Raw genomic sequence first — 27,120 nt, 5'->3', positions numbered from 1 at the left:
GGCCAATCAGCGTTTATTTAAAACATGATTGACAGAATACAGACAATTCTCCTACACCAATATGCAGAAAACAAAATAAAATATTGATTTTAATACAAATGCTTTCAGTTTTTCTACGTCTAGGTTTACTTTGACTGTAGGTTTATCATCAATAACCTTTAAAATGTTGAAATTTATCCATTCACCAATATTCTTGTCAAGATCATCACTCATTGGAGAATATTATTTTATGGTGTGTGACTTTTGTTTATGCTGCATTTGATGAACAAAAGCCATGATTCTTTTCTTGTTTAAAGCACCTGATGGTCTAATGAAGAGCTGAATGGCCAATAGCAAGACAGGATGAAGGATAAGCATGGCTGGCAGGCAAAGATTATAAGTAGAAAGGAAAAGGACAAAGACTGGAGCAAGAGAACAAGGAGAGGAGGACATCAGGGGCCAGCCACCCAGCTACACAGCAAGTCATGGAGAAAGAAGTGAAGAAAGGTACATAGAAATAATGAAAGATAAAAGCCCAGAGGCCAGCTGGACTGGGAGTGATGGAGCATGTGATCAAACTGGACACTCTGAATGTGGCTGGCAATGAAGACTGACTGAGAAGCCAAGGACAATGGCACTGAGTTTCGATTCTACTGCATGGACTGACTTTGTGGGAGCCTGGTTTGTTTAGATGCTTACCTTTATAGACCTGGATGGGGGGGGGGAGACTTTGGACTTCCCACGGGGCATGGAAACCTGACTGCTCTTAGGACTAGAGAGGGAGAGGGAGGTGGGGAGGGGGAGTGAAAAGGGAGGCGTGGAAGAGGTAGAAATTTTTAACAAACAAACAAACAAACAGATAAATAAAAAGCCCAGAGGCAAAAGGTAGTCAGGATAATTTTTAAAAAGCTGGCTTACAATGGGGGCTGACTGAGAAGCCATTGATAAAGGCACTGGGACTTGTTTTATGGCATGTTCTGTTTTTTTGGGATGCTAGTCTATATGGATGCACAGCTCCCTAGGCCTGGATGTAGGGGGGAGGGCATTGGACTTCCCACAGGGCAGGCTTCCCTGCCCTCTCTCAAGCAGGGAGGGGAAGGGAGGAGGGTGAGTTGGGGAGCAGAAGGGAATTGGGAGGAGGGGAAGAAATGTAAATTTTTGAATGGAAAAATAAAAAAAAAACAGGAAAAGCCAGCAAGAAATAAGTTGCACTAATGTCAGGCATTCATAACAAAGGAAAAAAAAAACCCTCTGTGTATGATTTGTTTGGGAGCTGGGTGGTGGGCCCGTCAAAAAAGCCTAAAGAGTAAATATCATGAAGTGTGGTTGGATTTTGTTAAAGGTATTTTCTATATACATTGAAATGGTCATATATGATATGGTCCTTTAGTCCATATATGTTGTATACTATATTGATTGATTTGTTTAAATAGGAACATCTTTTCAATAATGAAATGAAGTGAACTTGAATACAGTGGATGATCATTTAATTTACTCTTTAGTTAGTTTTCAAGTATTTTCTTGCATTTATGTTCATCAAGGAAATTTGTCTTAGACTTTCATTTAACTTTGGCTTTATTTGGTTTTGTTTATTTTAAATTTTGTTGAGACAGGTCTTGGTTGTCCTGAAATTCACTATGAAGACACACACAGATTGCCTCTGTCTCCTTGGTGCTAGCATGTGACAACATATCCAGTATGAGTCCAGCTTATTTGTTTCTCTGGGATTTCTGGTGTTCTTGATACATCGGCTTCTACAATCCTCCCTTCCTTTCTTCTGCAGAGTTTCTCAAGCTCAGTCTAACATTTGGTGTGCCGCCCTCTCCCCCATGGAAGTGGTGGTGCATCCAAATCTCTAATTCCAAAAGCTTTGGTCTTCTCATTATTTTGGATATTAGATGTGTGTGTGTGCATGTGTGCATGTATATGTCCTTTCAAAGAAATAAGACTATTGCTCAATTATAATTCATCAATTGCTGCTTCAGGACTTAAATTACTCTCATTTTCCCAAAGCTGTAAAGTTCAGTGCAGTAGTCACTTGAGAACTCTCTGATATATGATATTTTTGATTTTCTTTATTTTATATATGTGTATTCTATTTACATTATATTTTTTTTCCTTCTACCTTTTCTTCCTCCCCTAACCTATCTCACATCTCCCCTGCTCCCTCTCAAATTAAGGGCCTTTACTTCCTTTGATTCTTATTAGTGCACATATGAGAGTAAATATGACAATACAACCTACTGAGTCTATTTAATGAGACTTCAGATTCATTTGATTTTAGGATTAACCACTTCAAATTAAGGGATTCATCTGTTAGGAAGACTACTTCTCCCTGTGTCTGCAGTAACTAATTGTTTTTGCCTCTTCATTTAATGATTAGGTCCTGTGAAATATTCCCATCCCTAATTGTGATCTCAACTGGGGTTAAGTCTTGTTTAGGCAACTTTATTGCTGAGATATCATATGTGCCTTATGATTTTATTATGGGCATTTGCACCTCTAAATTTCTTTTATCAATCTTTCTTTTATTTTATCCTGCTTATTGTGGTATGTTTTTCTTTGTTTATCAGTCAGTTCCAGGAGTTTATAGACTTTATTTCTTGTTTTCTTCATGTATGCAGCTATAATTCAGTAGTATTCTGTTTAATCTCCCAAATTTGTGAATTTCTGTTGATTTTCTTGTTCATTTACCTATTAATCCACTGGGATCATATTGCACCCTGTAAGTTATTCTAGTTTTCTTATGATATTTGAGAACTGATTCTTAGCTTAGTATATAATCTATTTTAGGAATGGTTCCTTAGAATGCCCAGAATAAGGTATATTTCATACTGTTTGAATGAAATGGTTTTCAGATATCTGTTAAGGCCATATGACTAATAATAGAAGTGATAGCATTTTGTAGACTTTTTAGAAGAAACTTCATAAAAGACAGTCTAAATATGATCAATAACAACATTTACCTCAATATTTTTCTTTATTTTCAGGAGGACCTGCTTATTGGTGAGAATGAGTTAGAGAAGGCATCTAATATTACTATGTTAGGGAACACACACTATGTCTAGTGGTAATTTCTGTTATAAATTGGGCACACCAAGATTCAGGAGTTTATACAGAGAATTGGAGTTTACTCTGAATGAATCACTACTTCAACTAGTGAGAACAGATGCTCTCTTCTGACTGATTTTGAATTGAAGTCTATGTCACATACCAGATTTTTTTCTGATTATTTCTTCATTCCATTTGATTGGAATTCCTTTATCCATGCTTCACCGTAAGACAGTTCTGTCTTTGATGAAGTTATGTGCTTATTGGAAGCACAAATACATGGATCATGTTTACTAATTCAATCTGCTAGTCTTTGTCTTTTGATTGAGATAGTGAAAGCATTAATAGCAAGAGTTATTATTTATGAGTGTATATTATTTTATATAATTTTGATCTTGTAGTTCTTGACATTTTTCTTATATTTGTGTGTGAAACTACTATTCTAGTAACTTATCTTCCTATTGCTTCTTTGAAGATTTTATTGCTATTCTGTGACTAAAGACTTCCTAGCAGTATCTCTGTAGAGTTGGATTCATGCCTCAAAATTGATTTATCCTGGTTTTAATACGGAATGTTTGCTGGCTCCATCAATTTTGACACTTTGATTGGATGCAGTAGTTGTATTGGTAGCTGTGATCTAATGGGTCAGCTTTTTAATGTGATTTGGAATTTCCTTTCTGTTGCCATAAAACACTGTTTTGTATAATTACTGTCTTCAAACTTTTTTGTGCCTATTTGGCATTCTAGGTCCCTAGTATATTTTGATAGGGTTTCTTTTTTTGGTTTTGAATTATTTTCTGCTAAGACTGAATTAAAACAGTTTCTTTGCCACGGTCATGGAGCTCTTATCCTTCTCTGCCCACAATTCATTGATTTAGCCTTTTCAAATATATTGTGTGCTGTGTTTGAAAAAAAAAATTTAAAATTGCATTGTCTTTGCTTGACTGTAGCAGTTCCTGTACATTTTCTTCAAACTGTGACTATTCTGACTTTGTGAACTTCTTATTGATGAGCTTTCTCATGAAGGTTTTTGCACAGGACTCTTAGTCTTTCATTTCCAGCAACACTTCAGTTTAGTTTTAATTCAATATTTCTATCTCCTCATTGAATTCAAATTCATAACCTGTATTGACTTCCTCATTTGATCTAGTTTAAATGTGTTTCCATTGAACTCATCAAGGAATTTACATTTATAAAATTTTATTTTTTAAATATATTTATCATCTTGCCTTTTAAGAATTTGTCTGATATTTGGCTTATTCACTTTCATCTGGCACCATTACTCTGAGAGTGGTAGCCTTAGAGGAATATAGCAGTCCTGGCTTTTCCTGTTTCTTGTGTTTCTCACTTGATAGTTGCATATTGAGATTTAGATCACTGGTTATATTTATTTTATCATGTATTTATATCATTACTTTTACAAGTAGAAGTGTTTGCAAGGATCAGAGGAACTGTTTGTACTAAAGTTAAAATACAGTTTCACTTTGGTGGGTTGCACTGTTGATTACCAGGCTCTGTCTCCAGTGTCGCCAAAAAAGTAGATTATCCTGCCTCAAAAATAGCCACTCTCTAGGGCTGGATCAACATGTTACAAAAGCATCAAGTATAGCACTTTAGAGATGAGAATATTTGGTGTCAATATTTAGTATATTCACATTAATAGTGATGTTCAGGAAGAAAAAAAATAAAATTAATGATTAATATTGGGGTAATAGACAGTAGAGGGGGAGGACACACATAGAAAGGAGTTACTGAGGAATCAAATAGTGAGGAATGATGTAATTTTCACATCAGGAGAAAAGAAAAGAGGTAAAGATAATCTCTTAGATAACGTAGGACATGGCACAGAGACCATACAAAACAGTCCAAACTATTCTTTCAGAGAGAAAAAATGAAATTGAAAAGTAATGACAATATAAAAGAAAATGTAAGAACAGAGTGTAACTGTTCTGTCCTGCTAAAATAATACTTGGCAGAATAGATGTCAAAGGAAAAAGAGTGAACTGGGTGGCGATATAGGATATGAAAGTTGACTGAGTGTTAGCTTCCATCTAGTTTCCACCCACACATTTTCCCCATTGTCTTGAATGCTGTCTGGTTGCTAAGAGGTCCTCTTGTTGACATCATTCTTTCGCTTTGTGAATTTAACTTTGGGAGATTAAATTATTGGAACTGCCCAGGCCATGGATAGTACTTCACAGCCATTGTCTTAGTTCTGGCCACATCACAAGTTCTTTCATGGGTATAGTAACATTATAAACACATTAGAATCTTAGAATCTTTTAATTCCTGAAGGTAATTCTGAATTTAGTTCCCTTATTTTCTACATATATTTTATAAAAATTGTATCTCAAAGCCCATGGAATCTGAAAAGATACTTTAACTTCTACTGTAACCAATATTTTGGCCCTTTCAAAACTCTATTGTGCTAAGTACAAAGGGAATTTTCTTATATTTGCCTGGAGTTGTTCAAGTGAACATAGAAGCATATAACGATGATGATTAAGAGCAGTATAACTTTAGTATATGATTTTTAAGTACATTGACCTTCAAAACAATTAATAATTTTCTCATACTAATGTCACCATACGTATTATCAAACCAAGCCCTTGTGGAAGCTCTTACCTCTTCTCTTTCAATACTGAACATTAGGTAAAATCCCACTGACCTGATTACAGTCACAACTACAAGAATCACGTATACATCTACTTTCAAGCAGTACTCCTTGCAACTTTTTAAACTCGTACTTCTTAGTGATGTGCATTTGTGGAGAAAGCTAATCAAGTGTAAGTCTGATAGTGGCTTTTAATGCTGACAGTAACTCAGAATGACTGGAGAACGGCAGCATCACCTTGATACCATGTGACTCCTGTACTGTCATTATATTAACAGTGAGTGCAATGACAGTTGTATTGAATTGGAATCTCTATCTAATATATCCAGGACATTATGCAATAATAAAGCAGAAGAAGACCTCTCTGAATGTGACATTCACTATTGTCTTAAAATCAGAAAATATACATTTATGGATTTCAACATACTGACAATGACATGGCAGAAGCTGAGCTAATTTGTAGTAAGGCAGCCCCTGGCACATATCTAAATTTAATCATCTTTCACTGAAAGATATTGCTGATGAAGCTCCCAAATTATGTTGCAAAGCAATCTAAATATTATTTTAAGGCAACTTCAAAATTGATAATTAAACCAGGGTTCACTACTACTGTATCTTTTCTTTTATCATAGATTTGTAAGTATTATAATATGATTAAAATTATTTCTATAAGTGTCTACTGCTATAAATACATACATAAATACTATATTACTTAATTGACTGAGGATCATAGTCAGAATTCTGAAAAGCAGGTGAAAAATATGTTGAAGAGTTAAGATTGATGCTATCATCAATTTTCTTCCAGCAAAAGACTGTCTTGTATAAATCACTTCAGCTAAGTGTACAACATTCCTTGACATTTAATATAATAATTTTTAAAAGTTGGATGATGTGGTCCTCTATATTTTTGCAAATATTTGATAGTTTGAGTACATGAGCTGTACTCACAACTTTTGGTGCACCATAATTAAATTGAATATTATTGTGAGAAGGGATGTGTGCTAGGATTCTTGGATAACTTCTTCCAACGTTTTTAAACTTCAAAACAGATAAGATTTCCAGAATCACTTAAGGCTTTTTCATCAAATTCTCATTACTTTTAATTGCTATATCCATTATTATTGACTATGTGTGCCTATATATCAGGTATTATAAAATCCCCACCAATATGCTGGGATTTATTATTTTTACAAATCTTATAGGTCTTCTGAAATTCAGTTACATTTCATAATCATATGTTATTTTTTCTGGGTTCTTTTATTTCAAGTGATCAAGCAGGTGCAAAATAATGTCATTGCAATTAATTATTTTTGGATAATTTGATATGACATAACTGAGTTTTCAATCTGTTGCCTTGTAACCGTGTAACTTTCCACATATTGATTACGGATCAATAGAAACTCCAGCACTGATCTTTCTACTACTTTCCTATAGTCTTTTTTTAAATTAAGCTCAAGTAGTTTCAACACATATACACTGATCAGGAATCTGTTATTGAGTGGGGCAGTTCTCTTGAACATCTCTCCTCCGTGGTATTCTGATTTCTGAATTCTAGCCACTTAAATTCTCCCGCATTCTCAAATGTGGCTCTTCAATTAAGGCAATCCATAATAATTGTGTTTGAGATTTCTGTGGCAGTATTCTTTCTAATTGTAAAAATGAAAAATTTAATTCCCTAGTTGAAATTGGCCTTAAATAGCAGAACATAATTTGGAGGAATTCTCATTGCACGTTCCAGCCTTTATCTCCCATCTTAAACTCTGATGTTCTGAAACAGTGTAGAATGTTGACCACTGTTTGGAATAAAATCTCCTCAGTAAAATTTTCATTGTTTGCTTAATTTAGTTTTTATACTTAGAGGAAAAATGTGGAAAATATTATAGATTTCTATATTTCATTGACTGAATTTTCTGTGTTTACATATTGCCTGTCTATATGAATTTAACCCATTACAGAAATTTAGATAATCAACATTATCACAATATTAGTCATTTAGCTAAGTAATAGTTAAATAAACGGGATAATTTAAATGTTGCCTTGCACAGAATAGTAAGAACTACATATTCGACTTGTGACTTTCTCTACAATTATCAAGGTGGTGAGAGGTATTTTGCATTTTCCTAATTTATTTGTTGAGTGATACTGATTGCATAAATAGTCTCTTGGATTTTCTTGCATATTTTATAAGGTAAAAGTATTTTTACTTTAGTGATCAAGTGTTTGACAACTCAAATTCATTTGATGATGACCCCTTTTAGAGGTAACATGATAGTCATTGCAAAACAGAAATGCATATTGAACTCTGCATTCATGTGGTATGACACTGGTGTTTTCATAAAGATGGTCTTACTTTCTCCTTTACCAAGATGTATTAAATAATCTTTTATTTTTTTCTTGGTGTAGATCTAGATGAATACATTACTGCTACATGGAACATCAATTACTCTTGTTGATGATGCCAGGTAGCAAAATACTTTGCAGAAGTAACTGTAACCTGTGACACAGAGGTGCTATTACTGCTAGGTTTTCTCAGTGGACAAAGCTACTGAGCTTGGGGCCACATCTAATCAGTGTGACACAAACATCTTTAGTCTTCTGGTTGCTGGTAGGAAACCACATTTGTGCACATGTTAGGCAAGTGCTCCACTATTCAACAGCATTTCAAGCTGTTAGGGAGCACTTTTTGATGGCTACACTAAATTTTGCATGCTTAAAACATTTATTAACTTTATTTTGTATGAGTACCATGGTGTTCACTTGATTATAATTTAAAATGTTGGTTGTAGTTAACATCGGCAGTAACAGAATGGGTACTGAGTTCCTACAAAATAATCTTTATGTCTCCCTGAAACTTTTTCTGGTCCATTTCTTTATTCTACCTAGCACTTTAACATAATTAATTGCTGTAATTTTTGCTATTTTGCTTATATAAATTAAGAAGAAAGAGAAATAACAAGATTTAACCAAATTAAAGTTTACTCTACTTGATAAAAATCATGCTATGGTTCCATCCTATTATAGTATAATACTCAAATAAATAAATTTATAAGCACTGATTATAGCTTGTCACCAATTTTAAAAAGTATTTTGATACTCAAAAGAACCTTATTCACTGTTATATTTTCATCAATGTTTTATAAAAAATAAGGGAAAAGCTTAACATGGATCATTTAAATAGATCATAACATAACACTTGAGCCTACATTTTTATTAATTGTATCTGTAAATTAATTTTTAAATTTCAATATATTATAGTTTCTACAATATAATTTTAGATCCCTAGATATTTTCCCAGTGACGTCTCTCACAGGGAATGCACTCTTTTATCTTTCACTGTCCGGCTATTTACTTGATCTTTTTTAGTTTCAGTATTACTCTTACTATATTTATGACCTTGTATAATAAAGTAAACATTACTGTCCCCTCAACTTGATGTCCATGACAGAATCCACTGTCTGGATGTTGTGAGTTAGACTCAAGAGACCTTTTTATGACACCTGTTATTAAGAGTCTAACAATTAAAAACAATTATTGTAAACAAATTCTGAGAGTCTTGTCAGTGATCTTAAAAATTTTAAGAAAGAACATTAATTGTCATTTCCTATTTTTTCTTTCACATAAAGGATGTTTGGTCTTTATTATGAATATGTTTTTGTCTGTCCTTGATATTATTTCCACAGACTAAAATGTGCCTGGAACTAGGGCTGTCAGTATATATCAACAAAAAATGAAAGTTCATTAATGCTACTAGTAGGATTCCAAAACCTAAAAATGAAAAAGTAAAATTGGCAGTGCAATATTTATTTGAAAATCAACATTAAAGTGAAAATAGAAAAAAATCATTTGTATTGATATATAGATATGAATTTGGAAATAGTATAACTTGAATTGAACATTGACATTAATTAAATTAAATCTCAATGGCAAAACAATTCTAAACGAGTGATTTTCTATGCTCTCATAATTTTGAAAATGAATAGATATGTCTATCTGATAAATATATAAAGCTAAATCATCCATATGCCTGCAGGTCTCATTTCTAAAAAATCAATACAAAAATTAAACAAACCCCTTGGCTTGGAGTTCTTCAGGGACAGTCATGGTCATGAACTTGAAGATCTGTTCAAAATTGGCTCCTGAGAAAGAAATAGTGGCATGAGCTAGAAAAAATAAATAAATAAAAAGGAAGTAGGGAAATCTGTCATAACCACAGTCCTTTTAAAAGAAAAAATCGGGACTAGTTCTGCTAGAGAGGAAGCAGAATGACATTTAAGTAGCTATAATGCAGATTGCTTGAATATTTTAAAAGGACCACTTTGTATTGCTAAAAGAACCTACAGTATCACTGTCAGTAATGAGCTGCCTTTTAGATCGTAATTTCTTTTCCTCTTTTAATCAAGGTAAATAATCAAGCCACTTGTTTTCTGAGCAATAAATAAGACTATGCACTGTAGGCAACACACAACCAGGAGCAGTCTCTTAAAACAAAGAGTAATTCATAGGATGACATTTGTAAAGTAAGATTTCTCTAGATAAGAAATAAAGTTATATTTAAATATTTTATAACAACCATTGAATTTCTCTATTTCATAAATATTAAATAGGTTTTGTACTTGATATTTGAAGAATAGAGAGTAAACATTTCAAACATTTCAGAATAACTTTCAACTTATCAGAGTTTAATAGTGGAGAAATAACATTTCAGGAAAAGTGAATGTAATCTTTTTTACCTCTTAATGTTAGACTTTAGAGGATTGAGCAAATTTTGTAGATTTAAAATACCTTGTTAAGTAAATAACCTAATTAATAAGAAATACTTTTATATACAATACTCTCTTATAATGCTGAAAAAAGTCAGTAAATAAAAGGGGCTCACATGTACAGAATTTGAATGATCTGCACTCAAAGGTTGAAGCAAAACAATATGCATTAAATTCATATGAAACAGAATATAAATCTATCTTTTTTCTATTCAGATAATTGAATTATTTTTATAAACCCTCATAATATTTGCATAATATTTTGATTATGCAAAATAGGTATGTTTTAATTTTTAATGAAATCTGAACTTATATTACTTTAAAATAGATATTACATACATATATACCTAATTCATATTTTCTTGCAAGCTAACAATGAAATGCATTATAATATATTGATCATATAATATATAATCATGAATATGAATAGTATATAGATATATTCTATAATAATTATTTCATATAATTATTTGTATCAGTATGTATTTATATTTAATGTTATATTTTATTAACATAACATTTGTATTATATAATTATTATAATATCTAATATCATATAGTAATATAATATTGCTTGTAGTGTCAGTTTGACAGATTAAATTTATTTGAATTTTTCATATAATTATATATTTTAATTACCCTCCCCATTTTTTTCTTTTCAGTTCTTTCCAACACATAGTTTCTAGTTTTACTTTGTTACCTGTTTAGCTTAAAGAGGGTTGTATGTCTGACTAGTCTTTTATTTTTATGTCTTTCTTTGTAAACTAGTAAGGAAAAAAAATTTATATATTTCCTCTCACTAAAGATCTTAACTTTTAGAAATGGTTTTTTGTATGAAGTATATCTAATGTTCTCTATTTTTTATTTTTCTACATTTTTCATATGCTTATTTAATAATTTGAGCAATTTCTCTTCCTACAGAATTTAACCACTTTTTTCTGTTTTTATTTGCTAGTGTCATTCCAGTCTTAGAGTTAATGCTCTTCACTCTTATTAGTCTGTGCATATATAAATCAATAAAGTCATATACAATACTGATATACACTTGGTACAATGAAATTATTTGAGCAGTTGATTAAAACAGTCCCTTATTTTACAGTTCTGACATTGAACTCAGGATCTAGCATATATTACGCAAGCATTCAAACATTCAGTTTCAGTCCAGCCCCTTAAGGAAAAGATCTGGGAGTTTTTTGTAATTTTGTGTGCTTAGTATAGTTATAATTTATTTTCTGTGAGTGCATGCCATTTTTAGTAATAATATTTGAAATGTTGATTTATAATTAACATCAATGATAACACAGCAACTATTTAGTTATTTTACAAGCATCATCTTATAGACAATTTCCTGTAGGTCATACCTTCAATGTCAATTCTCCATTCTTTTTCAAAATTTAATAAATTGGGTTTTTTTGTTATAAGATATGATAGGAAATGCTATATAGCTTATATGATTAAATAATACATAGTTTAGCTGGGCGGTAGTAGTGCACATCTTTAATCCCAGAACTCAGAAGACAGAGACAGGCAAATCTCTGTGAGTTCAAGGCCAGCGTGGCCTAGAGAACTAGTTCCAGGACAGACTCCAAAGCAACAGAGAAACCCTGTCTCTAAGAACAAAACAACAACAACAACAACAACAACAACAACAAATATTGCATGGCTTAGTTTTCAGATTTCCAGAACAGATCACAGTCCTTGCCAATGATTTTTACTTTTAACACAATCAATAAAAGTGCTCTCAGAAAATTATTTTTGTCTATAAGAATGTTATTAAGACTTCATATTTTTAATTGACTAGTATCTGAGCATATTTTTATACTTAAAAGTATTCTATCCCTTCATTTGTTATCCTTTTCTGAGTTTAATCCTCCCAGACTTTGTTAGCAGCACTGCATTCAGAACAGAAAGGCTATCTTGTTACTTTGCACTGACTAACTTTTGATAGTTCTGCTTGACCCCATTGGAATCTCTGACTACTCTACTATTATTGCACTCCAAGATTTCAATAATATCATCCCAAGATCTTCTATGACCCATGCTTTTATGTTGCATCAATATTGCACTGAAATGAAACATTCTCTACTATAGGGATAAGGAATGATCGCAAAATGGAGGAAGCAATTACTCATACAAAGTCCAGGAAGCCAATGATACAAGACTGGGATGCTCTGATTAAAGATTCGCAAGTCCCTCTCCCAAAATTACATGAGTAGTTAACAAATTCTGGGGAGAAGAAACTCTGATTTCCTGAGATATCTGTAAGTTGTGTAGGAACTTGTTAAATCATATTTTCTGGGTCCTTACCTGCACTTATTTGAGCATTAGTAGATTCAGCAGTGAGAGACTCAACCGTACTGCTAAAATAAACCCCACCCTATGCTTTTGTTAATAACTACAAGGATGGGAGTAAAGGAAAGTAAAGAATTGTCTCACTTTAGGCCTTTGTTTGGAATATTGGGAAAAAATTGTGTCAAGTACAAGATCTAGAACAAAGTAATAAGAATATCCAAATATCATGGTAGTGAGTGTATGGTATACATCAAAATCTTAATAATAATTTATGGAAGATAAACAATTAGTGTGAATAACAATATATATTAGCTTTAGGATAGGGAAATTACATTTTCAGGAAGGTGTTCTGTATTCCCTCTCCCCCTGTCCCTCCCATTATTAATACCTTGGGGTAAAAGGATGTTTTCTAGTTCTTTTAGAAGCCAAATATTGCTGATGAATAAGCAAGTACCACAGTGCTGTTCCAGTACTTACAGGAATCAGACAGCTGGCTCCCATAAGAGACCCCACTGTGGGGAGTGCACTGATACTCTCTTGTGAGGCTTAGTCAGGCAGAGTAGCATGACTAAGTCCCACAGAGACCATCTGTGAGGAAACGAGTCTCAGTGACAGCAGCATCACTCCGTGAGGAGAAGGCCAGATGGCCATGGAAAATGGCCATGGAGCAAATATAGGAGAATTGTACCTAAAAGTGCTTTTCCAAGAAACATTTAACACAAATAATAAGAACATTCTGTGTTCTATTGCATATTGATAACATTTCTCTCCTAGTTTCTCCTTAGCCCACCAAGACCAGCTAACTCTTGTAATGGTTGGATGATAGAATCCTTAAGATCCTATGAACCTTCTGGAAAATATTTCTTTACAAAATACTGTTGACTTAGTTTTTACAAATTTGAAAACAGTTGAAAGAACAATAATGATAATAGTTAAGCTATTTAATTAAGTTACTCATTATGAGAGGGAAAAGGAGATCTTAGGGACAGTGTTTGTTCAGTGAAAATCAAATACCGAAAGTAGGTAACTTCCGCATAAGTTGTTGGCCACAATGCCCTTGTGATAATGTAAAACATAAGGTACTGTCTGTCATTGCTTCTGATTGCATACCAGTTTCCATTGTTAAGACACTGGCTTTATATTTTTGTGGAATAAGGTGGAAAAAATACTGGAAATTCCTAGCCCTAATTCTTAATCTAAGTCCTAACCTTAACTCAGGGTCATAGTGCTTGAATGTACTATGTATAATTCTGGGGAAAAAATGTCATTAAAACACATTTTCAGTCTTCAATGATGTGTTTTACAATACAAACATGAAAGGTAAGATGTAATGGTGGCTGATTGATAAGAATGAGGCCAGTTTTTTTAAAAATATTGTTACATCTATGGCCAGTTATACTATAAGGGTCTCACATCTAACACTGAAATAGCATGACACAAGCCCATGGCTAGAACTTTGTCAATTTTAAGTGGGTAGGTCAGTGATATTGTTTTTTAACTGAAGGGCTATCCCTCTAAAATTACCTCTTTAACATTTGTGTTTTGAGGTCATTGATTATTTCTTTTGTTAGTCTAGGTCAATAATGGAGGGAAATTTTTATTTTCAATCATCACCATACTCTACAGCCTTGAGAATATGACTGTTGTTCTGGGATAGTGTTATAATGCTTAGATGAAGGTAGAAGAAAATGATCAAACATCAATACCATTTACCACAAGATTAAACAACATTGTAGAAAATTTGACAGAAACAAAGTAAAAATCAAGAGGGAAGGGATGAGTTTTGTTCAGCTGTGTTCAAAACTATCGTCTTGTGGAATAATCTAGAATTTAACATTCTGGAATTAATAAAAAAATACAAGTCATGAAGAAAATAAAACTTAAAATATTCAGGAAGCCTCTACAAGTTTAAAAATTCACAAGGAATTTCCAAAGATTTGTATAAGCAGTAACAATTGCTGGGGTGAAAAAATTTCTCCGATTCTCTGAAATGCCTATAAGTTTCATCTGGAATTCAGATTTCTGTGTTTACAATCTATACTGGGATTGGTGTACTAGTTTACTTTTTTTTCTGTGATAATCACTATGACTGGAAACGACTTGGGGAGAAAATGTTCAGTTTTTCATTAGACTTTCAGCTAACAATCTATACCAGTGTAAATTGTTTATAAATAATGGCTCACAAGTATTCACTCTATTACAACATCATACATCAGATTTCTTCTTTCTTGGTGATTTTTCTGGATATCTATCTTTTCATCTAGCATCTAGATGTTTAAGGTCTCTCAGCTTTTCAAAGTTGTGTATCTTCCAGCAAAGACAAGAATAGAATCCTGCCCCAATCCTTATAAGGTTTTCCTACCATCTGTATGATTGTCTCCTCTGTGTATGAGCTGTCATTTCTCTTCCACAAAAGGTTTCTCTTTTACAAATCAAATTTTTATTAATTTTGATAGTATCCATGGCTCTTCTCCTGTGGAAACAGGAACAAAACCCCTACTTCAACATAGCACATCTCCTAATTTCCAATGTGAGATCAACACATCCTTGAATTACACCAGCTGATTCAATCCAGAAGTTTTTTTCTATTATCCAATGTCTCGCTTATATATTTGCTCCTTTTTCATTAGCTTTAGGAAAATTCAATGTTAATAAATCATTATACAACCTTTTCCTGGGGGTATTTTCCATTCCATTCTGTTTGTTTAACATGTTCTTTATAGTTCAATTTGATTGTTGTATAGCCTGTAGGATTGTTTGTTATATCTGTAATATGCTTTACATTATAAGCAAAAAACTTTCATTTCAGCCAGAGAGACAGCTCAGGGGGTAGAGTGCCCGACTGCTCCTCTCGAGGACCCAAGTTCGATTCCCAGCCCAGCACAGCAAGTAGTTCCGTTTCTGTCTGTCAGTAACCCCCTGGTGGCCTGCAGAATGACCCACCATCTTCCACCATACACGTCGAGTAGTAGGCAAAAAACAAAAATAAAAAAAACCTTTTTCATTTTCATACAGACATATGCTGGACCATTATCTGTCTTTTTTGTATAAGTATAGCCCTAATGGTCATAACTTCTAATAAATTCATGATTATTGAATCAGCCTATTCTGAGCTCAAAGCAGTTGCTCATTAAAAACCTGAAAAAGTATCAATGGTGTGGTGTACATATTTTAATATTCTAAATTCTATAAACTATAACCCATCCATCTGCCAGACTTTATCCCTTTGCATACTCTTTGGTTACTCCCTGAAGGTAGTGGTTTTTGATTATAGAAAGATCAAGTAGGACATCTCTTTATAACCTCCTTAGCTTTTTGCCATGTAATAAAAAACTCTTTTTTTTAAACATTTGCTATTGATATAATATTTTTATGAAATTTTGAGGCCTCCAGTATATTTCAAATCAATAATTGATTAATTTCTACATTACCTTGTGATAGAGGAACTGGCAGACCTGTATGGCACTGGATGTGTGTTATATATATGGGACAAATCCTATTCCTGATTATATCTTGAATGTGAATGACTAATGAAGTCAATTCTATATCATCTGGTATAAGTTCAGTGGTTTCAATATGCAAGACAACTTTTTCTGCATATGTAAACCAATAAATATATTTAGATATTATATCTATAATATACAATACAATATATATAATATACAATACATAATGTACTATACACTAAATGTACAATATAAAATAACTATATTATAACTATATAATAGAGAGGTACTTTAAAATATACAATATTTAAAATATACAATACATACAATTGTATATAATAGAAAGGGTCTTTAAAATCTAAAATATATAAAATATAAACATATGATAACTATAACTATGTCAAATAGAGGTTCTTTAAAATCCCTTAGTACCATAAGAATAGCACATAATTCTGCCTTTTAGATAGAAGTATAAGGTGTTTGTTCTATATTACTTAAATCTTCTGATTTGTAACCTGCCTTTCCTGATTTATTTGTGTCAGTACAGAATATATGGGCTCTAGTTATTGGTATGTCACATACTATGCAAATAAGAATCCAAGTAGTTATCTTTATTAGGTTAATTCTATCACTTTGGGGGTAATTGCTATTAATCTCTCCTTAAAAATTAGAACAAGCACTTTCCCAGTGTTCATTGTATTCCCATAAGTTTTTAGTTTCATCAATAGTAAAAGACACTATAATCTTTGCTGGGTCAATTTCAGCTAGTTGATGAAGTCTCAATTTTCCTCTTATAATTAATTCAGATACCTTTTCCACATTTTTTTTATTTTTTTACTTGATTTATGTAGTAAAAAGATCCAGTCTCCTTCTGCATTAAAATTCCTGTAAGAAAAATTCTGGAAAACAATATGACTAGAATGCAATTAAGATTTGAATTCACTCTATCCCCACATGCTCTTGAAATTTCTCTTCAACCACAGTTCATTATTTCTCAGTTTCAGCTTTTAATTCCCTGGGACGTTTTAAGTCTTTTTCACCATCTATGATTTTGTTTAAATGAATTATTAGAACAGATGTTACCCTGGAAGTCGATCGTAGAATGGAAATGTCTCCCAACAATTCTTAAAAGTCATTAAGAGTTCACAATTTGCCTCTCCTAATTTGTGCCTTTTCTATTCTAATTTTTCTGGACCTATTTTATATCCTAGATAATTAACAGAATCCCCTCTTTGCATTTTTTTTCTGGGGCAATTTTTAATCCCCATTGAGGCAAAACTTTCTTTATTTCTTCAAACATTCTTTCTATGGTATAAATTTGAATCAGGTAGCAAAATGTCTTCCATGTAACGGTAAATTATACTTTTAGAAAATTATTTATGTATTATTTCCAATGTCTGACTCATAAAGTATTGGCAGAAGGTAAGGCTATTCAGCATTCCCTGTAGATGGATAGTCTACTGATATCTCCTAGTAGAATAAGAATTATTATAAGTAGGGACTGTAAAGACAAATTTTTCTCTGTACTTTTCTTGTAAAGGTATAGTGAAGAAACAATCTTTTAAATCAATATGAGAGGCCATCCTTTAGGTAACAGAGAAGGCAGAGGAATTCCAGATTATGGAAGGTCCATATGTTGAATTAGCCTGTTCACAGTTCTTAGATCTGTCACCATTCTCAATTTTCCAAATTTCTTTTTAACAACAAGGACACAAGAATCTCAATGGCTCATTAAATATACAAAATCCTGCAGTTTTTCTTTTTTAAAGGCCATTGTTTTATCCATATCCTCAGTTAATCATTTCAAAGATAGGTCTGTTAGTACCTTGAATGTTTGCTAGTTGCTTTGTGTTCTTGAAAAGCTTGAATAGCTGGTGACCTTTGTTTATTGGATCATATAATATCCTTCCCAGAAACATGAGTTTTGGGGATCTCAGCAATATTGAACTGGTTATTCCCTTGCTACAACAGGTCACAACTGCATAAACTCATTGAAATATTAGCGTTATATGGCTTCACCTTCCTTTTTCTCCTTCTGGCCTTATGCATTCAAATCATTTTGTTGCTTGTTTTGCTTGAGATAGGGTTACAATTCTTAGGAACTGAACACCTGCCTCTTGAAGAGGTCAATTTGGATAACATGAATCTGGAGTAATGTAGTAATGTCTGAACCCTTTTCTAGTAATCCCTCAATTACAATGTTATTTAATGTTATTTATACACACTCATAACTTTGGTCTTTGATTATTTATGGAGTATAGGTATTAGCTCTTCTTGGAAGTTCTGGTAGAATTCTGCATTGAAACCATCTGTTACTGGGCTTTTTTTGGTAGGGAGTTTTTTGATGACAGCTTCTAATTCCTCACTACTTACAAGTCTATTTAAATTGTTTACCTGGTCTTGATTTATTTTTGGTAAATGGTACTTATCTATAAAAGTGTCCATTTCTTTCACATTTTCCAATTTTGTGGCATATAGTCTTTTATAGTAAGATCTAATGATTCTCTGAATTTCCTCTGTGTCTGTGGTTATATCCCCCTTTTCTTTTCTGATCTTGGTATTTTGCATGTTCTCTCTCTGCCTTTTGATTAGTTTGAATACAGGTTTGTCAGTTTTGTTGATTTTCTCCAAGAACCAGCTTTTTGTTTCATTGATTCTTTGGATTGTTTTCTGTGTTTCTATTTTGTTGATTTCAGCCCTCAGTTTGATTATTTCCAGTCTTCTACTCCTCCTGGGTGAGTCTGCTTCGTTTTTTTGTAGAGCTTTCAAGCACGCTGTTAAATCTCTAATGTGAGCTTTCTCCATTTTCTTTGTGCACGCATTTAGTACTATGAACTTTCCTCAGCACTGCTTTCATAGTGTCCCATAGGTTTGGGTAAGTTGTGTCTTTATTTTTGTTGAATTTAAGGAAGACTTTAATTTCTTTCTTTATTTCTTCCTTTACCCAGGCATTGTTCAGTAGTTGACTGTTCAGTTGCCATAAGTTTGTAGACTTTCTGTGGAAGAATTGTTGTTGAATTCTAACTTTATTCCATGGTGATCCGATAGTACACAGGCGGTTACTACAGTTTCTTTGTATCTGTGAATGTTTGCTTTGTTACCAATTGTGTGATCAATTTTTGAGAAGGTTCCATGAAATGGTGATAAGAAGGTATATTCTTTTCTGTTTGGGTGGAATGTTCTATAGATGTCTGTTAATTTCATTTGGTTCATTACATCTGTTAGTTCTCTTATTTCTGTGTTAAGTTTCTGCCTGTTTGACCTGTCCATTGGTGAGAGAGGAGTGTTGAAATCTCCTACTATTAGAGTGTGGAGTTTGATGTGTCCTTTGAGTTCTAGCAATGTTTCTTTTACATATGTGGGTGCTTTTATATTAGGGGCATAGATATTCTTGGTTGAGACTTCCTCCTGATGAATTGTTCCTGTTATGAGTATAAAGTGTCTTTCTCCATTTCTTCTGATTGATTTTAGTTTGAAATCAATTTTGTTAGATATTAGTATAACCACACCCACCTGTTTCTTTGGTCCATTTGATTGGAAAACCTTTTCCCAACCCTTTACTCTGAGGTGGTGTCTGTCTTTGAGGTTGAGGTGTGTTTCTTATAAACAGCAGAATGTTGGATCCTGTTTCAGTATCCATTCTCTTAACTTGTACCTTTTTATATGTGAATTGAGTCCATTGATAATAAATGATATTCTTGACCAGTGGTTGTTAACTCTGTTTATTTTTTCTGGTGGTAGTGTTTGTGTGTTTCCTTTCTTTAAGTTGTGCTGGTGGAGATACTTGTGTTATTATGAGTGTTGTTGACTTCCTTGGTTTGTGGTTTTCCTTATAATATTTTCTGTAAGGCTGTATTTGTGACTATGTATTGTTTAAATTTGTTTTTGTCCTGGAATATCTTGTTTTCTCCATCAATGGTGAATGCAAGCTTTGCTGGGTATAGTAGTATGGGCTTACATCCTTGGTCTCTTCATGTCTTCAGCACATATATCCAAGACCTTCTTGCTTTCATGGTTTCCTTTTAGGAGTCAGGTATAATTCTGATAGGTTTCCCTTTACATGTTACTTGAGCTTTTTCCCTTGTAGCTCTTAATATTCTTTCTTTATTCTGTATGTTTTGTGTTTTGATTCTTATAGGGCAAGGGGATTTTTTTTTTGATCCAGTCTATTTGGTGCTCTTTATGCTTCTTGTACCTTCATAGGAACATCCTTCTTTAGGATGGGAAAGTTTTCTTCTACAATTTTGTTGAATATATTTTCTAGGCCTTTGAGCTATAATTCTTCTCCTTCTTCTACCCCTATTATTCTTAAATTTGTTCTTTTCATGGTGTCCCAGATTTCCTGGATGATTTGTGTTAAGAATTTGTTGGATTTGTTATTTTCTTTAATAATTGTGTTTATTTCCTTTCTTTGGTTTGTGTTTTCTTCATTACCTCCATTTCATTTTTCAAGTCTTTAACTGTTTCCATTACCTGTTTGATTGCTTTTTCTTGGTTTTCTTGAGTATCTTTAAGAGATTTATTCATTTCTTCCACATTTTTATTTATCTTCTTTGTTTCTTTAAAACAGTTTTCACATCCTGTTTAAGGTCCTCTATTATATTATGATATTATAATATCATAATGTTATGTTTTATGTCGATTTTTTTCTACTTCTTCTGGAATAGGGTGTTCAATTCTTCTTGTTGTGTGATCCCTGGTTCTGGTGTTGTCATATTGCCTTTTAGGTTGTTGGAGGAATTCTTGCATTGACGCCTGTCCATCTGTTCTTTCAAATGCAGCCAGGAGAGTCTTGGTGTCTTGATCCAATTTTTGCTGTGACTGACTCTCTGGGTGGATCTTCTCAGCATAAGAACAGGGACTCCTGATAGTCCACGGACCCCATAGACAAAAAGTTGAACTTGGGGGAGGGCAAGGTTGTGTGGAACAAAGAAGCCCATGCAGCAGAATCTGGAGGGGCCCTGTGCTCTGTTCCTGAACTGTCCGCCCCGGGATGGTACACATTCTCCTGTCTGGATGGATATCCTCAGCACAAGAACACAGACTCCTAGAAGTCCATGGACCCCACAGACCAAACGGTAAACTTGGGGAGGGGGACAGGGTCATGTGGAACTAGGAAATGCAATTGGAAACTAATTCGAGGTTTTAATTTGCCGTATCAGAATGCGCAAGACTAATAAAACACCTGGCAACAATCAGATGAGATGGCAACAAAAGGAAAGCACTCCTTCATTATCAGATTGGCTTTTATGGATACTGGAGCCATGTGTAACTTAATTTATTCCAAGTCTATAAAACACTGGAGCAATTTGAACAGTGTATAGTTATAGGAAAAGTCAGAAAGTTTAAGTTTGTACTGTGAATGAGCTCCTGTTATTTCAATAAGAATTTACAATGCTCATTTATCCCCATAGAAAAGAACACTGGAGGTAGTTGTACCACTAGAATACATGTTTTCTCTCAATATTAGAGTATTTTATTTGAATATATAATTCCTATTGCTAAAGATTGCCATGCTGTTTATTTGACTGGAATGAAGAAATTAGGCAAGAACTAAAGTAGATGTTTCCTCCCTAGTAGCTCTCATTTATTATTCTAGCAAATGTTATATATATTGACACTGCATGTTTTTCTACCACATTTTCTAATTAAGTATGCCCACTGAATCAGTTGTAATTTGACAATCATTGCTGTAATTTACAAACATTATAAAATGCATCTAAAATTATTTGTATATGTAGTACTCATTACAATCTGATGTGATTTTAAATTCATAGGAAAAGAAAAATTATTTAAAAGTAATAAATTTCTTAAAAAGAGAGTAATGTTATATAAAGGAAAAAGTTATGTACATGTGAGAAATTTGTAGTATGTGTATCTTACAATGTGTTGTGCTTACTTTGAATTTTTTGAATACTGATGAATGAACAGCAACCGCTGAAAGAAATTAAATTGTAAAAGTGCCTATTGAATTAAACCAGCCTTGATATTTCAGGAATGTCTTAATTTTAAAATGTAATTCAGAAAATATGTAGCACTGGAAGGGAGGTTATTCTTTTGTTTCCATGGAACGCTAAAGCTTGTGGATTCCTTCAAGGTTAATAGAGATCAGGTTTGATTTCTGAGACTGGAAAACAAATGCTACAACTAATTTGACAATTTTCCCAGGATTTGACAATTTTTTAGGCTCTCCTAAAGATGCCTTTGTCTAAAGACAATAGGTGGCCACCTAGAGAAAACAGTGCTTACATTCCCAAGAGGTTGGATGGATTGCTTTTGATTAATTTACAAGAATGGAAATTTGTTATCATATATAGAAATATAGGATAAAAGACAACTATTATTCTTAAATGTTCTATGTTAGTAGGAATTGTGATTTCTTGATGAAAATTTAAAATTTTATTTGTTATACTCTATGTTTCTATTCTTGATTGAGATAGTGTGTTTTATGTAACTCATTTAACAATGTAATCAATAATTAAGAAATGTAGATTAGTAGTTAGTCATCTATAATAAACTTGTTGAAATATTATGAATGTTCAAGATTAAACAGATATATTTTAGATATAGATGATCTTCAAACACTTCAGAGATTTACAGAATGTGTCATGTGACATGTTTAATAATGTAAGGCTTTTTATGACAGTGAAAGACATCTACTACTAATATCATCTGTTTATTTCCTGAAACAATAACAGACATTAGAAAACCTTCCTATGTGGAGTTGTTTTCATTGTGGCAAATCTAATCATTTGGGCAAGAAACTGTCTTTTTCTCAACTGCTGACAGTATGTTATACAAACTGGACAAACAGGACACAAAGGAAAATGTCTGCCAAAATTTCCAAGACAAAGCAGTACAGTCCTTCAAAATTTCTTCTTCATAGAAAACGTTTTCTGTAGGCAGAAGTTGCTGTCTTGCCGGTTTCACAGACATTCAGTGATAAATAAACACAGAGGCTTTTTTAAATTATGAATTGTTTCACCTGTTAGTTCAGGCTTATTTTAACTAGCTCTTACAACTTATATGAACCCATAATTCTTGTCTAGGTTTAACTACAGAGTTTGGTACATTTTCTCAATGCATCACTCACCTCTTTCTACTTCTGTATCTCACTGGTGACTGCACCTCTGCCTTTCTTCTACCCAGAATTCTCTTAGTCTAGTTGCCTTGCCTATGCTGCCTGGCTGACTTCTGGCCAATCAGTATTTTATTAAACCAATATGAGTGAAAAAACTTTACAGTGTTCAAATGCATTATCCCACAGCATTTCCCCTTTTCTGCTTTTCAGAAAAAGAACCTTGAATCAAAGCTCCTTTCTTTAGTTTTTGATCCTGATTATTATCTATAACAACTTGTAACCACCATGCTAAATAAAGACAAACACCCATAATCCATGTTTTTGGTAGTTGGGCATAGCTTTCTACATTACTTCATGCTGATTGGGGTGCTGATATTCTTTTCAGAACCTCACAAAATTTTAGATTATGGTCAACTTTTACCTTCTTTTCAGCCAGCTTCTTTGAAGCTGTTCAGAATACAGAACTCAGAAGAAATTAGAATAAGTGTGGTCTGAAATGCTGTATTATCTGGGACACTTATTCGCATTGGAGATTTTTAAAGGGGTCTTCTTTGATCAAACGTTATTTTTCTTAACCCAGAATGAATCACAGCCTCTTGTTTCTTGTGGAAACAAACAAACAAACCAACAAAAATTACCTTCTCTAAAGTAACATATCTTTTGATTTAAAATTTGATTTCAAGATATTTTCATAATATATAGTTTGGATTAAATCTTCAGCATGTAAAATCAAATGTTATTTAATAGGTGTTCTCCTTCCTCAGCAGTCAAACAATTCAAAGACACTAGAATAATGTAGAGTATCCAGATTCTCTGTGTATTTTCATCATTATGTGACTTTTTAAAACTCTAATTCTTTTAATTTTATTTTTTATCTTTTGATATTTTGACACAGGGTTTCTCTATGTATCTTTCGCAGTTCTAGAATTAAGTCTGTAGATCAGGTTGTCCTCAATCTCACAGAAATCTTCCTATCTTCCTATCTCTGCCTCCCATGTGTTGCGATGAAAGGCATGTGCCACCTCAACCAACTATTCTATTTCTTTTCCTTTGGATTTTATCCTTTTCTCCCCAAACCTATGTATATTTTAAACACACTGTAAAACTTTTAGAGTTTTCTTATTTGAATGTCTTTACTGCATATTTCTATCTTTTTCTGACCATGTGAGTCTTTAATATGCTATATAATATGACTAGAATTAAAGCTGCAGGTTTAGAGGCTGGTCTCACACCTTTCCTTAGCTTTCTGAGAGTCTAATTTCATGTTGGAGGTACTGCTGGGAGTCATGCTTATTGCCACAACTCTGTGGAATTTCTAGCTCCATGCCACCAGCAAAAAATATGATTCCACTGCTCATATACACCATTTAACTCTTGGTGATAGAGCCTTTTAAAAGATTTGTAAGGTTTTTGTCACTAAAGTTACCAGGGAGCCTCTCTTAAAGGGATCATGTCTCTGCTCACTGACAGCAAGCAAAGCCACTGGAGAAAAAAAAATGGTTTCCAAGAAGCTGTTCTTAACTCTGTTCCTGTCTGTCTAGAATCCTTTTTTTTTTCTGTAAATATTTCTTAGTCTTTATGTGGAAAATTTTGCCATACATTTGGGCACCATTTATAGATAAAAGTTTCTGTCCTACCTGGTTCCGCAGCAATTCAGTACCAAATAAACACATAGAGGCTTATATTAATTATAGTCTCTTTGGCCTACTATCTCAAGCTTATTAATTAGCTCTTACAGTTTAAATTAACACATATTTTTTATCTAAGTTTTGCTGCATGACTTGGTACATTTTCTCAGTGCAGCATTCTCATCTTCCTTACTCTGCACATGGCTGGTGACTGTATCTTATCTTTCCTCTTCCCAGAATTCTCCTAGTTTGTATGCCTCACCCATACTTCATGCATGACTACTGATCAATCTCTGTTTTACTAAACCAATATGAGTGGCAAATCTTTACAGCCTTACAGCAGTTTTCATGAGATTGTCTAACAACAGTTTTCAGAATATTCTAAATATGTAGGCTAATGATAGATTCCCTAATATTGCAGAAGAAGTCTGAATGACTATCCAGATAGATAGATGTCTGTCATTTCTACAGTTTTGGAAGTTGCTTGTACTGCATTCCCTGTTTATTCAGGTAATATTATAGCCTTCTGGGGTATTTTATGGAGTTGAAGATTAGATATTTATAGTTACTATTTATTTGTGAGAGAAGATAAATTAGGTACAAAACTTTGGAATCAACAAGGTAGGGTAAATAATTGAGTATTTTCCCTGAATTTGCCAAGTACAAATAGAATAAATATTGTAAACATAAATCTTACTTGATACTTGCTCTCATTGTATATCGTTTTACTTTACAACAGTTAAAATATTTTATTTAGAAAAGGGGGTAAATATTGTGAAATATTAATTCAATTATTTAAGTTGTATTTTTTTTATGTTTCACAGTATTAGCTTAACTATGTGAAGATGAGTTGTGTTTGTCTACCTTGCTAGCTTAAGTCACCAGATTTGTATAATAAATAGTTAAACAGACAATAGCTAGATTGGAGATAGAGGTGGGACCTCCGATTGGAGAGAACAATTAGGGGGAGGAATCTAGGCTTTAAAGAGACCACAAGAGACAGAGGAGACAAAGGGAGTGAAGGATATCCTAAGGCCAAGCCAGTCAGATGTTGACAGAAGCAGAAAAGTATGACATAAACAATGACAGAAAGGAAAAAGTTCTTAGACAAAACATAGATGAATAAAAACAGGTTAAATTAAGTTATAAGGAGGAGTAGGACAAGCATAAATAACGACCAATTTTTCATAATTAATAAGAAAACTTCATGCCATTTTCTAAGAGCTGTTTGACAGGAAAATTAAACAGCTTGATTACAGTTAGTCATGTTGGGAAGATGTTTCATTGTCCAAGAAATATCTTTACATTGTTTTATTTAAAATGATTTAGCATTTCTGTTAAATTTGTCATTTATTTTCTAAATATTCTACTGAGCTATTGGATATTTTTCCTAAGATCAGTAATAAACCTTTTTAATTTCTTTACTTTGTAGAAATCTCTACAAATGTTGTCTGTTTAGTTGCAATTTATTCTAAAATCTAATAAATTTTGACATTATGCCAATTTAAAATGATATTAAATAAATATATGCTAAATATCATTACAAATAGTATAATATGCTTGCATGCCTTTATATTCTTAGATGCCAGGTGTCAATGTCTGTGAATGTTTTAGGTGTTTTTTTTCTTGCTTTTTTATGTTTGGTTGGTTATTGCATATGATTTGTTTTTAATATTTTGTTGTGAAGCTATGCCTCTTATTGACTCACTGAATATGTTAAGTTTATTTTAGGCAGTGGGTTTCAGGGATTCATCTTACCCAGACTCCATAATTCTGAGATTGTAATTGTGGATAACTACATTTTGCTTCTCTTCAATATAAGTCCTCAGAGATCAAATTATTATCCTTATTCTTTTTAGGCAAGTACATTACTTTCTAAGCTATTTTCCTATCACTAACATATATTTAATAAGGAGAAATAAAAATAAACAACACTTGGAATACTCTATTCCATTTTCTAAACTTTGAAACAATCCACTTAGTTTTTCAGTATTGAAAAGTTTACTTTTAAATAGTATTTGAATAGGTGTTTTATTATATATTTATTTTATTCTTACTCATTTAACATTTTTATGTTTCATCCAGTTAGGATTTATTTATTAAATAAAACTATCTTCTTTTCTTTTGCTTTTTCATATAAAAGAGCCACCTAACTTAGCTGTTTGTCTGAAATCTGGCTATATTTGTTATTTTAATTGATTAATTAAATTTGATTTAAAAATACTTAAAGAGGTACTATTTTATTTTCATACATTAAATTGTGCTCTATT

Source organism: Myodes glareolus, chromosome 1 (assembly GCF_982192425.1).
Source record: "Myodes glareolus chromosome 1, mMyoGla1.1, whole genome shotgun sequence".
In the NCBI taxonomy this organism is placed as follows: Eukaryota; Metazoa; Chordata; class Mammalia; order Rodentia; family Cricetidae; genus Myodes; species Myodes glareolus.
This window is presented reverse-complemented; position numbering follows the sequence as displayed.